Raw genomic sequence first — 16,452 nt, 5'->3', positions numbered from 1 at the left:
GTTTGTAGACGATTTCATTCTCGCAATACTCCAAGGTAGGAGAAGTTGCACAAGGACTTAAATAATTAAATCAAGCTTAAATAATTGATAATCGAAAGGACTTAATGATATATTTATATACTTATATGTATATAAGTACACTTTTAAATCAAGGACGCGATTTCGCGATCCTTGTCCTTTGCTTTCGCATTTCAGTTTGCCGTCGCGCTTTGCGCCCAGGCTTTTACTTTCGTATTTACTGCTTATTGTCTTTTAATTCAAGGACGCAGTTTCGCGGTCCTTGTCCTTTGCTTAAGCACTTTCTGTTTCTGTTGCCGTCGTGCTTTGCGCCCAGGCTTTTGCTTTCATAGTTACTACTTACTGTCTTTTAATTCAAGGACGCGGTTTCGCGATCCTTGTCCCTTGCTTTCGCAGTTCCAGATTGCCGTCGCGCTTCGCGCCTAGGCACTTCCTTTTCGCATTATTATCTTTTGTTTCTTTTCCTTGCCATAGACTCAGTGTATTCGAGAGGAATACCTATTCCTCTTTCCACCCGATATGTTTTGGGAAAACCCTTGATCTGGAGCAAGACCAAGTTGTTGGGTGATAGATTCCTTTGTGAAACCCATTTACCAAAACCAGTGTCGTGACTTACATAGCACCCAGACACTGCGTCATCGGATGTCAGATTCGAGAAAATCACATGTCTTATGTTGGCAAGATTGTGTGTCGTTTCGAAAGATTTGATATGTTAAAATAGTTTTAAAAAAACATTATATCTTTGCGAAACACACTCCCGAGGCTCCTATTAAGGACCTGTATCCCTTTTCTCGTAAGCGTACTTCTAAAACATGCGAGACATGTTAGTACTACGACGATTGGATGAGAGAGTCTTATGACCTCGATTAATGCTTAGTGCAGGTTGTTGAAAACACATATAAGAGTGGGATCGCCTTCATAGGCAAGATGCTCGTTTCGGTCTAATGGACCAGAGCATGAAGAATGAGGCAACGGCTAAGAAACCCCGTCGCGCTCAATTCAACCTTGCTTCGTCAAGAGAGAGGACGAAGGGTACCAACTCCGATGGACAGTCCATTTATGGCTTTCAAAAAAGGGCAAAAGACCCGTTTTTCCCCAGTCATCGGAGGTTAGGGGGAGGGATAGGGGCTACATAAGTTAGCCTAACACTTCTGCAGAAGTTGGATGCATCCCTATCAGGCCTTGGGGACTTACTCTCTCGACCATCGGTCGTCTCCATAGGAATAGGATTCAGTCAGACAACCGAGGTATATTAAAATACTTAACATAATGAACACTCGGCTTGGACTCGACTGTTTCGACTCACGTGCCATGTATGTACCCGCATGGTCGGTTATCAAGTAATAATTAAATTGAGCATGCACACCCTTTTCAGTTTGTTGTACTTAGCTTATTCCTCCAGTCTATCTGCTTAATTCGCTCGTTACTACCTGCTGCATAAATTATCTATGCCTAATTTAGTTCTTTCTGTCTTTGTACTCTCCTGCTAGTTTTTCACAAAACTAACCCATCTCATGGGTACAGGTGACGATTAGGTGCATCAGGCGATGGCGCGACTGCGAGATGATTTAAGGATCCACTGTTTATGCTCGTAGTGCTTCTCCTGGACATTTTTGGTTTTTGATACGGTTTTCTCTTGAGGAAACCCAAATTTTGTACAAACTTGATACTCTCTTCAAATAGAAGGAATGGTTTCCTAAGTATTATTGCAGATCGTCCATGGTAAATCTTTGTTTTCTCGCTAACGTGCCCAAGGTTGTCAAACATGTCCTTTTTCTTTTAAAAGAAATCGTTTCCGCTGATTTAGAAATAAACTCTGTAAAGAAAAGGAATTTTCCAACTATTTCAAGGAATTTATAAGGTTCGAAATTTTGGGTCGTTACATTAACATATGCTACACAGAAAGTCCAAAAAATATGAGGATACTCACTCTCCAAACTCAATGTTTCACTTTTATAAACTGAAGTTTTGTCTGTGATGATTTGTACTACTTTGTGATCGCTCACTTCTTTTATTACTTCTATAAACAGCTCCTTTAAATACTCAACATTTTTATATTTTCCAGATGCATCAACTGCTTTCAAGAATACTGGACCACTAAGTGAAGAAACAATGAAATTGATTAGTGGACGCCTTTGAATATCTGTCCACACATCAAAAATAATGGAAACTCCATTTTGCTCCCATGAATATTTTTTAATCTCTAGCAATCTCTCAACATTTGCCCTCTGTTCTGTAAGAAATGTGGTTCGTAGTTTTTTCAAAGAAGTAACTAAATCCTTCTAATAAGGATTTCTAGCTGTATTAAATGGGAGTGAACTAGAATAAAAATACCTCCCTACTTTTCTATCCATCGCCTCTCTTATATATGTATTGAATGCTACTTATATTGTTCATCTACCTCCTACGTCCACTTTTCTCTTTTTTTAGCATCTTCTTGGTGGCTTAAAAATAGCACACTAATTGCACAAGAATCACTCATTGTCTTCATCTTCTCATATTTTTCTTGTATTGTTTTCGCATTGCCTCATCAACTCTTCTACATCCTGAAATACCATGTCCTGGTATCTTCAACAAATGAGTCTTAACTCTTGTGTAAGACCCAACAAAATCTCTTTCACAGAGTTTGCATCGAAATCTCTTGTTTCCACCACCTCCTCTAGTTTTGCAAGCTTATCTACGTATACCCATAGTGGCCCCCATCATCACTTTCACTACATCTATCAGCAACACTAACAGCAGAACTCACATGTGGGGATGAGGATAACTGATGCAGCGAGGGGATCAGCTTTCAGAGGCACTTAAAAGTTGAAACGAAGAGCACGACTCCCACACCGTGCGTTGCTCAGAAAATAATTGGAATAACCACTGAAATCGATGGTGTTGGGTTTTCTTTATTTCAACATGAACTTCAATCGAACAATAGAATCATCTTAAATTAAAAAAAGAAACAAGCAATAGAAAGGAATAAAGAACAAAGGGAAATCCGTTGGAAGAAAACAATTCAGAAACAAAAGGATGTTGCAATCTTCAATAATCTCTGCCTCACGCAACCCTAGAAGAGAGTTTTTAAAGCCTGCTAACCTGGGCCTCGGTTCCGATCCTGGACCCGAGACGTCTTCATTCTGGAGATGGATCTAGGATGATTCAGGCCTTCCCTCGTCTGGAGTAGGTGCGCAGGGTCACGTCCCTGCATCGGGTCACCTTACCTGTGATCAGATCTAGCTCCTGGGTCCGACCGTCCATCCCATGTGGGTCGGGTTCCCTGGTCGTGCTTGGGTCACGCGGTACAGGCCCGATCTGGTCCTGCTCGACTTGTTGTCTCCATAGTAAGCATATAGATCAGGCACATTAAAGATAGGCGAAACATGTCAATCTTCGGGCATTTCAAGGAGGTAGGCATTCGGCCCAATCGCCGGAGGATCTTGAAAGGGCTTGCCGTAAGTACCCACTGGGAAACGCTCAGGACGCAGGTAAACCCATACTAACTGACCAACTTGGAACTGAATATCGCGACGACCTTGGTCTACGAAATCTTTGTAAGCTTCGTAACTCTCCACAAGCTTGGCTCGGACTTGCCTATGTATATCACGCATGTACTCAATGGCATCAAACGCATCTGAGGTTGGGTCAGGAAGACTGGTCACAGGTGCTAGATCCACTACATGAGTGGGTGACCGACCATAAACCACTTGAAAAGGAGACTTACCCATGGACCGGTGATGGAACTGTTATATGCGAACTCGGCTTGCGGCAAGACTAGGTCCCATGTTTTGACATTCTCCCCAACTAGATTCCTTAACAAGTTCCCTAGGGTGCGGTTCACGACTTCGGTTTGGCCATCGGTTTGTGGATGGTAAGCACTGCTGAACTAGAGCTTGGTTTTCAATAAAACCCATAACGATTTCCAAAAATGGCTCATAAAATGTGTCACGATCTGAGGTGATCCTGTGAGGCAATCCATGAAAACGGGCCATGTCCTTGAAGTAGTACGAGGCTACTAACGAGGCATCGGTGGTTCGCTTACACGGGACAAAGATAGCCATCTTGGAAAATCGCTCAACCACAACTAAGATGGAATCAAGACGACGCGAGGTTATGGGAAGACCCACAATAAAATCTATGGACACATGTTCCTAGGGCCACTCAGGGATGGGCAACGGAGTATACATACCACTATTCTGACGACGACCCTTGGACACCTGACACACTCGACAACTCTGAACAAACTTGACATCTTTGCGCATTTTGGGCCAAAAGTAGTGTTCGTCTAACTGAGCGAACGTCTTATCATGTTCAAAATGCCCAGCTAGTCCCCCTTCATGCAACTCGAAAATCAATTAGAGTCTAAGAGAGAATGAAGGCACACATAATTTATTAACTCGAAAAAGATAACCGTTATGAATGCTAAATCGTGGGTCAGTTGTGCTATCAGGGGAGAGGCACCATCAGAGTCTGTCGGGTATAGCTCCTTGCACTTCTTGAACCCAATAACCTGCATAGACATAATCATCAGAAGGCTATTCTTCATGCTAAGTGTGTCAACTACCTTGTTTAGAGTACCTGATTGATGGTGAATAGTGAAGGTGTACTCTTGCAAGAAACTGACCAACTTGGCATGACGAGCACTCAACTTCTTTTGACTATTCAAATACTTTAACGCCTCATGATCCGTGTATAAGACAAACTCCTTATAAATAAGATAATGCCTCCAATAACAAAGGGCTTGTACCACGGCATAAAACTCAACATCATAGGTGGAGTACTGGCACCTGGCTTGGGTCAGCTTTTCACTAAGGAAAGCAATGGGTTTGTGGTTCTGACTCAAGACGACACCAATTTTCACTTTGGAGGCATCACACTCAACCTCAAAGACTGTGTTAAAATCAGAAAGGGCTAAGATAGGGGCACTAGTCATTTTCTCTTTGATGAGCGTGAAAGCTTTTTCCGCAGTAGACGTCCAATGGAAACTAGTACCGTTTAGGCACTCTGTGATGGGGGTCATGAGGGTGTTGAAGTTTCTCACAAAACAACGGTAGAAAGTGGCTAACCCATGGAAACTACGGATTTCTCCTATAGTCTTTGGGGTAGGCCATTCTACAATCGCACAGACTTTGGTGGGATCCGCCTTCACTCCATCAGACGACACAATAAACCCCAAAAGTACGACACTTGGCGTCATAAACTCACACTTTTTGGCATTAACATATAATTTTTCCCTCCTTAAAATCTCTAAGACCTGACTCAAATGATCAGATAAAGACGAACTATAAATCAGAATATCATCAAAATACACAACGACAAATTTCCCCATACAAGAACGCAACACTTGGGTCATCATGTTCATGAAAGTGCTTGGGGCATTTGATAACCCGAATGGCAAGACTAACCACTCATACAATCCATCACGTGTCTTGAATGTCGTCTTCCACTCATCCCCCTCTCGGATACGGATTTGGTGGTACCCACTTTTAAAATCAATTTTGGAGAAGATAAGAGGCACCGGTCAACATATCAAACATATCATCCAAACGAGGAATGGGAAAACGGTATTTGACCATAATACGATTTATCGCTCTACTGTCGACACATGCTCATGAACCCATCTTTCTTAGGAGTAAGTAGGGCGGGTACTGTACAAGGGCTCACACTCTCACGAATAAAACCATTTTGCAGTAACTCCTGGACCTGCCTCAACAACTCAGCATGTTCAGATGGATTCATGCGATACGCGGGGAGGTTAGAGAGACTCGATCTCAGGACAAAATCAATAGCATGTTGCACCACCCTCATCGAAGGTAGACCATCAGGAAGGTCATCTGGCATAATGTCGCGAAACTCCTCAACAAGAGGGGCGATGTTCGGGGGAACAGACAAGGATGTACTCATCAACGGCTTAGCCACCAGGGCATAACAATAATCATCCTCCCGACAATGGCTCAAGAAAGACCGATAAGAGAGGCCCGCGAGCCTGGGAACTTGCTCAGGCTTATCCACAGTGGGAAAATAGGTCTCCTTGATAGGGAGAAGAACTATTTTATGGCCCTTAAAAATAAAAGAGTATGTGTTCCTACGACCATCGTGAATGGTCTTGCGATCAAATTACCAGGGACGACCCAAAAGAATGTGACACGCACTCATAGGGGCTACATCACACCACACCTCATTGTGGTAATGCTCCCCCATGGAGAACCGAACTAAACAACGCTGGTTGATGGGAACCTCGTTTCCTTTCTTGAACCATGTCATCTTGTATGGTTGGGACAATTTCTCCGTTTTCAAGTTCAATGTGGACACAACACTCTCGGACACCATGTTCTCACATGCACCAATGTCGATAATAACATCACATGCATGACCCTTACAATTGCACCGGATTCTAAAAATGTTGTTCCGCAACCATTTCGCAAAGGTCGACTCTCGGAGTGCGGTCAAAACATGACAGATAGATAACAAATTTTCGATGTTGCCGTTAAACTCCACGACTTTCCTATCGTCATCCCCTTCAACCAACGACTCATCCTCACTATCGGATGCTGACTCAACTATACCCTCGACTAAATGGGCATTCTTGTTCACGGTGGGACACTTTGACGCGATATGTCCTAACTCCTGACACCTAAAACAACGGATGGTAGACTCACTAGGTTTGGCTTTGGATCTGGTATTGAATATAGGTCCAGACTGGTCGGGTTTGCTAGGATCTACCCCAGGAGTGGACTTTGAGTCTTCCTTCCTAGGAAAGCTCGCTCCCCTGGTTGGGAAGCTCGACTTGGGTAGACTGGACTGGTCACTACGGGAGGTCCTATATTCCTGCCTCCTTTTCAATTTTTTCTCCACATTCATGGCATAACTGCTTGCCTGATCTAATGACTCGACTGTGACATAACTGAAATCGTCAGAAATAGCAGGACAGAGACCAGAAATATACCTCGTGACCTGCTGGCGGCCGGTCTCCTCGATCTGCACTCGCAGGGATAGACGATGGAACTCAGCAGTATATTCCGCCACAGTACGGGTTCTTTGACGCAGGTTCAGGTACTCCTTGTAGGCTCTCTCAGCGTGGTCCGACGGCACGAACTTGGACTGTATCAACCTCTGCATCTCCTCCCTCCCATGTTTGTATGCGCTCTAGTCCTTGCCACTCCCTCGACCTCTACAGCTCAACCCACCATGTCTGCGCTAGGCCTCTCAACCGGGTGGACGCTAGAGAGACACGACGGTGCTCAGCGACAGTGTGGTAGTCGAAGAACTGTATGACATAGGACCAGTCGAAGAACTGCTCCGCATTGAATCGTCCTGCGAACTCCGGAAGATCTAACTTCACCCCGTAGGTGGAGGGGTGCTCTGGTGCTCTCTGCTGACGGGTCTCCACCATTCCTGCGGGGTACTCGTTCCAAAAGATGTCGTCATCCAACACGGTTTCATCACCCTCTACGCGGTACTGCTCGCCTAGATACTGGCGCTGACGAACTCCAATGATGTGTGGTCAGCGCTCAAGTCGCATCGGTCCCTGCTGAATCTGCATGGCGGCTGCTGGAAACTGCCTTGATCTGGCTTGCCCGTGGGTGGGAGCCATCTGTGGCCAGCGTTGTGGCACTGGTATGACAGGAGGTCCTACTAAAGGTAGACGGGTCGGTCGGGTCTCGGGCTCTAGGTGGGTAGGAATGGGATAATATGGGTCTGGGTTGTGGGTTGGATTAGGGTAGAGGTATTGGGTCGGGTATGGTGCTGGGTTCTGGATCGGGGATGGGTTAACGATTGGGTCTGGTACGGGTATTGGGTTTGGTTGGTGTAGTATTGGGATGAATCACCCTATTGGATCTGGATCGGGTCAAGTCCTAAACTATTTGTCTGACCCAGAATGGGGTGGGTAGGATCATGGATCAAGTTATGGTGTGAGAAAGCCTGATTTGAACTCGATCCTTGATCCGTAACAAAATGGGTCGGGTTTTGACCCGGCTCAAATTCAAACTGGAGCTCTGTTCGGGTCCGATATAGGTTTGGGTCGACATTGGATCCATTTTGGGGTTCAAAAGTAATAGGTTGGATCTGGTTCGGGGCGACCCGCGAACCGAACCCAACGGGGTAGGTCGAATAAGGGGGTTCAAGGCCCAGACCCGCTCCCTGGGACCCGAAGGATGGTCCCTGAGAACCGGGCCTGGCCCTGCTGAGGAAAATCCTGGTTCGGACCCTCTCGGGTTCGGACCCTCTCGGGTTCGGACCAATCCAAAGGGGCCCACCTGCTCCTGCTCGCGGGTATGCTGTCACAGGGCCTCCCCGCACGGGCTTGGGAGGGAAAGGGGGATCCTTCCCAGGTCGGGCTGACGAGATCGGGCCTGCAATAGGACCCAGCGTGATGCTGGGGTCCTGCAGATCCGACCCGGCCTGTGGCACATCCCTCGTGGCTCAAGGCCACGAGCCCAGACCTACGGCAGGACCCAGCGTGATGTTGGGGTCCTGCAAACCTGGTCTGGCCGGCGACGCAGCCCCCGTGGCTCGAGGCCACGAACCCAGGCCTGCGGGTGGACCAAGCGTAACCTTGGGGTCCTGCAGGCTCGGTCCGGCCTGCGACGCAGTTGCAGGGGCTCGCTGCCAGGGTTGTGGTACACCCAAGTGATGGGGGGGTCCTGTCGTGATCCCATGGTTCAATTGGAAGGTACCCGAATCTGACCGAAGCAGGGGAACCGAAGACGAGGCGGTGACACAGACAGGCTGAGGATGCATCGACTGGCCTGTTTCCGCGAAGATGGGATTCACGCGAGCCGCTGCGCCGTCAGCCAGATCTGCTCCCGGCATTGGTATTGAAATTGCGCGTTGCTCCACCGGTGATTCAAGGACGACAAGCCGATCTTCGAATCCATCCATACGCTTCAACATACCGGCTACATCTTTACTTACGCGCAGTAGGTTTTCTTGGATTTTTATCAACATGTTCATCATTCGCATCATCGGATCTTCGCTGCCGATTTCCTCCCACTTTTTTTCGCTTGTAGGATCGTTCCTCGCCTCTTGAGCCATGCCGTTGACGAAGGAAAAAACCCTGTGCTCTTATACCACTTTGATGCAGTGAGGGGATCGGCTTTCACGGGCACTTGAAAGTTGAAACGAAGAGCACAACTCCCACACCGTGCGTTGCTCAGAAAATAATTGGAATAACCACCGAAATCGATGGTGTTGGGTTTTCTTTATTTCAATATGAACTTCAATCGAACAATAGAATGATCTTAAATTAAAAAAAGAAACAAGCAATAGAAAGGAATAAAGAACAAAGGGAAATATGTTGGAAGAAAACAATTCAGAAACAAAAGGCTGTTGCAATCTTCAATAATCTCTGCCTCACGCAACCCTAGAAGAGGGTTTTTAAAGCCTGCCAGTGGACCCGGGCCTCGGGTCCGATCCTGGACCCGAGACATCTTCATTCTCGAGATGGAGATGGGACGATCCGGGCCTTAGCTCGTCTGGAGTAGGTGTGCAGGGTCGCGTCCCTGCATCGGGTCACCTTACCTGCGATCGGATTCAGCTCCTGGGTCCGATCGTCCATCCCCTGTGGGTTGGGTTCCCGGACCGTGCCTGGGTCACGCGGTACAGGCCCGATCTGGTCCTGCTCTGCATCAATAATGTAAGTCATTTCCCTTTATCCGTCATTTTTGTCCTGAAAACACAAAAAATATATATATTAAAATCAATTATGCACACAATCAAGATTTATAATATTGAGTGCAAGGTCAATGACATATACAATAAGTTCTAAAAAATATAGTAATAGCATGAATAAATAAATACCAAAAGGTACGAGAAAAATATATAAGAATAACATTAATCATTAATGCAAAGTGAATACTCTTAGGCATGGGATTATAAAAATATATATATGTGTAGAGTCTGCACTCTGCAGACATATTTTCACTTAACATGCATTAAATTAGGTATCTTTAGTTTTATGTTTAAATGGGTTTCTAAAGAGATCCAATTAATATTAAGAGTCTATATTGCAGCAAAACTTTGTCATAAAAAATCAAAACTCAGGTGGGTCTAATATAAAATTTCACAAACTATACTCAGATCTATATATTAATCTAACCTTTGGGCATGAACCCGAGCCTTAACGGGGTCTTCTTATTTATCACCGTACCTGGACCCTTTATATGGGTCAAGTCTGAATAAACCAAACCCATTGACCCTACCCTGCGCTAGAACCCTAAACCCCTTCAGGTCCCAGCAGGGAAGAAAGACAGAGGGAGTGAGATGAAGCGAGAGAAGAGAGATGGAGAGATAGAGAGAGCGAGTGAGAGATGGAGAGAGCGAGAGAAGAGAGAGCGATAGTGAGAGACAGAGAGATTGAGAGTGAGACGGAGAGAAGAGAGCCAGAGAGAGGATGTAGTGATACATACCTGAGGAATGAGGATACCCTTCGCGGTTTCGTCGGCTTCAGGAGGAGAGGTCGAGCGGAGAGGTCATCGCCGACGTCGAGGTCGGGAGGAGAGGTCGTCGTCGATGTTGGCTTCAGGAGGAGAGGGAGGATTAGGGCAAAAAAAAATCCTTAATCCTCCTCTCCTTGGCCCATTTCATCGGGCATTTTTTTAAGGTCCGAAAATTGGATATAAATGACCATGGGTGCGTTGACCGCACCCAGGGTCGGGTTGACCGCACCGGGTGTCGCACCCGCATCACGTAGATGCGGGTGCGGCACCTGGTTGGCCAAATCCATGTGACATAGGATGTGACATATGGTAGGGCAACTATTCCTCTTAGATATTCATGTCATACATAGTGGCAGTCCACCTCTATATGCTTGGTGCGCTCATGAAAGGTGTGATTGCTGGCAATATAAATTACACTTTTGTTGTCACAGCACAGCTTCAAAGAACCAGAAATGTCTACACTCATATCTTTGAGAAGACTCCAAATCCGAACAAGTTACATTGTGGTAGTTGTCATAGCCTTGTATTCAGCTTCAGTAGAGGACAACGAAACTTTTTGTTGCTTCTTGCATCTCCAGACAATTAAAGAATCTCATAAAAAGATACAAAAACCAGTAGTTGAGATTCGATCATTAAGATTATCTCACCAATAAGCATCAGTATAAGCAAGTAAATTTAATGAGGATGGAGATAGAAATAGCCCTTTAGTGATGGTATTTTTTATGTTCTGACAATTCGTAGCAGGGCACTCATATGTACAGTTGTAGGAGCATGCTGAAAGTGGCCAGCAGAGTGAACGGCATACGCAATATCTGGCCTGGTAATAGAAAGATAAGTGAGAAAACCAATGAGTTGTCTATAGAGTGGGATCTTCTAGAAGAACCCCATCCTCCAGTCTTAATTTAGCATTGATCACTTCAGGAGTCTCCACTTTCTTGTCATCTAAATTCCATATTTAGTACATATATTTGCAACAAGTTTCATTTGTGAAAGTATATACCCTCGAAAAAAATATGCAACTTCAATTCCTAAGAAATATCAAAGTTATTCTTTAACATATTTTTAATATTACAAATACTAACTTGATCATTTCCTTTAATAATCATATCATCGACATAAAGTAAAAGGACAACAATATTATTTCCTGCATTTTTTACAAAGAAAGCAGTGTTAGTATAGCATGAACGAAAACCCAGATTAAACATGACATCACTAAATCTATCATACCAAGCCTTGGGAGCTTGCTTAAGTCCATATAATGCTTTTAAAAGTTTAAGAGTTTGACATTTTCCAATGTTAAATCCTGACGGAGGATCCATATAGACTTCTTTATTGAGTTTTTCATTAAGGAAAGCATTTTTTAATATCTAGTTTATATATAGGTCATTTTTTAGTTGATGCTATAGCTATTAAGGTTCTAACACTAGTCGTTCTAGCTACGGACGCAAAGGTTTCCTCATAGTCAATACTGTATTCTTGTGAATATCATTTAGCTCTAATCTTACTTTATATCGTTCTAGAGAACCATCACTTTTAGTCTTAACTTTAAAAACCCACCGGCATCTATGTCACACGGACTCGACTCCAAGGCCGACGCACCCGCGTCGACACGCACGGACACGGGTGCGGCTCAGACTCGGTCAACCTGACCTTGGGTGCGGTCAACGCACTCAAGGTCATTTTGGTCCATTTTTTGGATTTTTTTTTTTAATTATGGGCTATAGAATTTAAAAAAATAACTTGGGGGGGGGGGGGGCTGCACAGTGGACTGTGTTGTGCACAGTCACAGACTGTGACTGTGTTGTCTTTGCACCTTTTTTTTTAAATATATATATAGCCGAGTCCCCGTGTCCAAAAAATTTAAAATCGTGCCACACCCGTGTCGCACCCGCACCCATGTGACATAGACCGGCATCCAATAGGTTTTTTGTTTGAAGGAAGCTCAACTATTTCCCAAGTGTTAGCTTTCTTGAGAGCATCTAGTTCAATTTTCATGACTTCAATCCAATGTGGTGTAGTTTTTGCTTGATTATAATGTGCGGGCTCATAATATAAGTATAGAGTTATTAGACAAGTCCTATAATTAGGTGCAAGAGATTCATATGACACAAACCTATTCGGTGAAATGGATTCTCTAGTAGATCGCCTAAGAGCGGTTTCTTCAATAGGTTCATTATTTTGACAAAAATTTTCTAAAGCACTAATTGGTTTATTTTGTTTACGTCGGGTATAAACATGGAGATTTTTATCAATAATGTCATCAATACTTGGTGATGTTTCAATATTAGATACTTCATTATGTGTATCATCCATTATCTCAAAGTGATTCAAAGAATCATCATTCATATCTTCCATTGGGGAAAAATCATATAAAAACATATAGTCAATTTCATCTTTCTTATCAAGATTTTCAAAACCATTTTCATCTTATAAGATCACATCTTTTGAAACATAAAGTTTATTATTTTTGTAATCAAAGCATCTATATCCTTTTTTATTTTCACCATATCCAAGAAAAATACATTCAATCGCTTTTGGAGATAACTTATCTCTTTTATAGAAAAATACAAAGCATTTGCAACTGAAAATTCGAAGGCGATTGAAGTCGGGTGAGATGTTAAAAAAAAAATCACAATGAGAGATATTTTTTAAAGTTGATGAGGGCATACGATTTATTAAATAGGTGGAAGTTAAAACGGCTTCGGCCCAAAATTCTTAGGTATATTTTTAGAAATAAGCAATGTTCTAGCAATTTCTATAATATGCTTATGTTTTCTTTCTGTTAGCCCGTTTTGTTGAGGAGTTCTAGGACGTGATCTTTCATAACAAATTTTATTTTGCTTCAAATAGTTTTGAAAGTCATTGGGTAGGTATTCTCCACCCGAATCGAATCTAAGAATGGATATGCTACTTTGAAATTGAATTTGAATTTGAATTTTCATGCAAAAATCTTTAAAGAAGGAAAACACTTTTGATTTAAGATTATGGAAATAAATCCATACATATATAGTAAAATCATCGATGAATGTTACGTAATACGAATAACCACCTTTAGACATAATTGGAGATAGACCCCAAACATCCGAGTGTACCAATTCAAAAGGTCTTATTGAAATAAATGTTCTAGTTGGGAATTGAATAGACTTCATTTTTCTAAAAATGCAATCTTTGCAATTTATATACTTTTCTTTACAAAATTTGTTTCCAAAAGGAAAAAGATACATTTTGAGTAACTTGGATGTCCAAGTCTTTTATTCTAAGTTTCAATACTTTTGTTTTGGACATAAGTACAAAAAGAGTTTGTAGGAAGAGTCAAATGATCCATATAATAGAGGTCACCCTTCCTATGGCCTTGCCCAATCCGCTTCCTAGACTAGAGATCTGGCAGAAAGCGCCCATTAAATGAGAAAGATATTTTACATCAATGGTCGGCAATTTGGAAAACCGAAAAAAGATTTAAGTTTAATTTTAGAATCACTCTTACTTTTAGAACAAAAAAAGTTTTGAGAATTTTTAGGATCTAGTGTTCCTATACCTTTTATTTTTAGAAAAGTTCTATCGACCGCAAAAACACAATATATTTTTGAATTGGTACATACATCGGTTAAAGCATTTTCATGGGAAGTCATATGAAAAGATGCCCCGGAATCTAAAATCCAAGAATACGTGCCGGGTGGTGTCATGGAAGCAATGGTGGCACCCAATGTAGAGGAGGTGGCTTTGAGTATTTGTTGAAGAGTCATAGATATTTGAACAAGAGTTTCTTTGAGATCTTCGCTCTTGCTTTCATCTTCCTTTTTGGTGGTTGATTCTCCGACGGAAGCACTTAATTTGAGGGCAAGCGGGTTTAATATATCACAGCTCATAACAATGATGACCTATGTCACATGGGTATGGGTGCGACACGAGTGCAGCGCAATTTCAAAAATTTTGGACACGGGAACTCGACTATATATATTATATATATATATATTTTTTTAAAAAGTGCACAGTCTGTGACTGTGCAGTTGCACAACCTATGACTGTGCAGTTCACAGTTTGGCTATATATATAATTGATTTTTTGTTTGTTTTTTGCCCTAAAATGGACAAAAATAGACTCGATCAAAGTTGACCGAGTCCAAAATATGGACGAACTCGGCCCCGATGCGTTGACCAAATCCGACACTTGGCTGACCGTGTCGGGGTGTGTCGACGCAGGTGCGTTGACCCCCTAGCCGAGTCTGTGTGACATAGATGATGACAAACAATCATCTTTCTACCTCCATTATAGTTATCTTGCTTTCCAAAGTGTGGTGGTTTATATGTTTTAACATTATTGTCAGGTTTAAACACGGTTAGGACTTCATCTACATTCTTACTCATGCCAAGTCAAGTTTCTTCTTGAGTAATTTTGGCAATGGCATCTTCTAAAGGGAGAAGAGTGGATCTATGTAGAAGTGAGGATCTAACTTGTTCAAATTCAGGACGAAACCCGAATAAAAATTGGAACAATCTTTCTTGTTCCATTTGCTTTTGACTAAGTTCTACATCCTCCGTAACTACCCACTTAGGCTCCAAAAGAGCTAACTCATCCCATAGAAAATTTAAAGCACTATAATAGTCTTAAATGCTCAAATCCCCTTGCTTAGTGGTTCTTACCTTTTCTTGTAAAAAATAAACTCTTGCAAGGTCTTTTTGGGTATACATACCCTTCGTAAAGAACCAATCCTCATTAGCTCTACGAAATTTAGCTATATTAACACATACCTTGAGTTCGACATTATTCATAAACCATGCAAGAATCTTTGCATGATTGCTCTCCCAATCCTCCACCTTTTTTTGATGTTCTTCAATGGCTTTGAGGCAAGCATCTTCCTCAAGAGCCTTTTCTTGACCTCCTTCGATCTTGGTGAGCTTTAGTTGAGGTTCCGAAATCGAATCCATTACATAACCCCAAAGTTTCTTTCCTTTGAGATTATTCTCCACTGCAGATGCCCACATCATGTAGTTCTTGCCATTGAGTTTAAAGGATAGGTCGATCTTGGATTCCATTACACCAATGCAATATGAGAGGAGAGATCGAGAGGGATGTCACGACTTCAACCTTTCAAGAATCGTAAGGCTCTGATACCATGTAACAAAGTATGCAGAAATATAAAGAATGTTTAATGCATTCACAATGTCCTACAATGGACAAATACAAGAGAGAGAGATAAGAGAGAAGTCCACTATGGGACAATACAACAAGCCTTTAAAAGGCAACACAATAAAATCAATAAATAGATTTATTAGATAGGAGCTCCAAAGCTTAACAAATACAAGGGGGAGTAACCCCTATTTATACAAAAAGAATGAGCAAAAAAGAGGAGCCATTGGGGGCTCCCCATAGTGTTGTTGGGAGCCCCTAACTGTCACATTTATGACCGTTGGGGGTCCCAACGACACTACGTGGGACCATCAATGCATGTGCAAAAATAAAATTTAAAAAAAGAAAAAAGATAAATAAAAAAGATAAAAAGATCCTAATCAATAAAATAGTTGCTTCTAGAAACAATGGTATAGAATGATAAAAATACCCCTATCGGGTATATATATATATATATATATATATATATATATATATATATATATATATATATATATATATATATATATATATATATATTAACATTACTATGGGTGTATATAAGGTTACTGTTACTTCAAACAGTACATAATGAGTGTTTCATGTTAGAAGGTATAGACGCTAACAGTAGTAATAGCAAAAAGTGTGACTGAAGGAGTGGTAGGGGTGCAGGAAGGCGGAGGCATCCAGAGGTCATTCACACAGACCAAATGGTCATTGTCCTCCCGCTTTTCGTGACAGCCCTTATAGACGTCTCCAGGGTAATCGAGAGTATGACACGTCTCACTCCTCCCCCCAGCTTCGATAGTAGTGATTATCAATAATCGGGGACAAGGATTTAAAGCACAAGGGGTAGCACCACCCCAACCACCCTTTGGGGGATCGCCAGCGTCATGGGGACGTC

This window comes from Nuphar pumila, chromosome 8, assembly GCF_984573655.1.
Source record: "Nuphar pumila chromosome 8, dmNupPumi1.hap1.1, whole genome shotgun sequence".
In the NCBI taxonomy this organism is placed as follows: Eukaryota; Viridiplantae; Streptophyta; class Magnoliopsida; order Nymphaeales; family Nymphaeaceae; genus Nuphar; species Nuphar pumila.
This window is presented reverse-complemented; position numbering follows the sequence as displayed.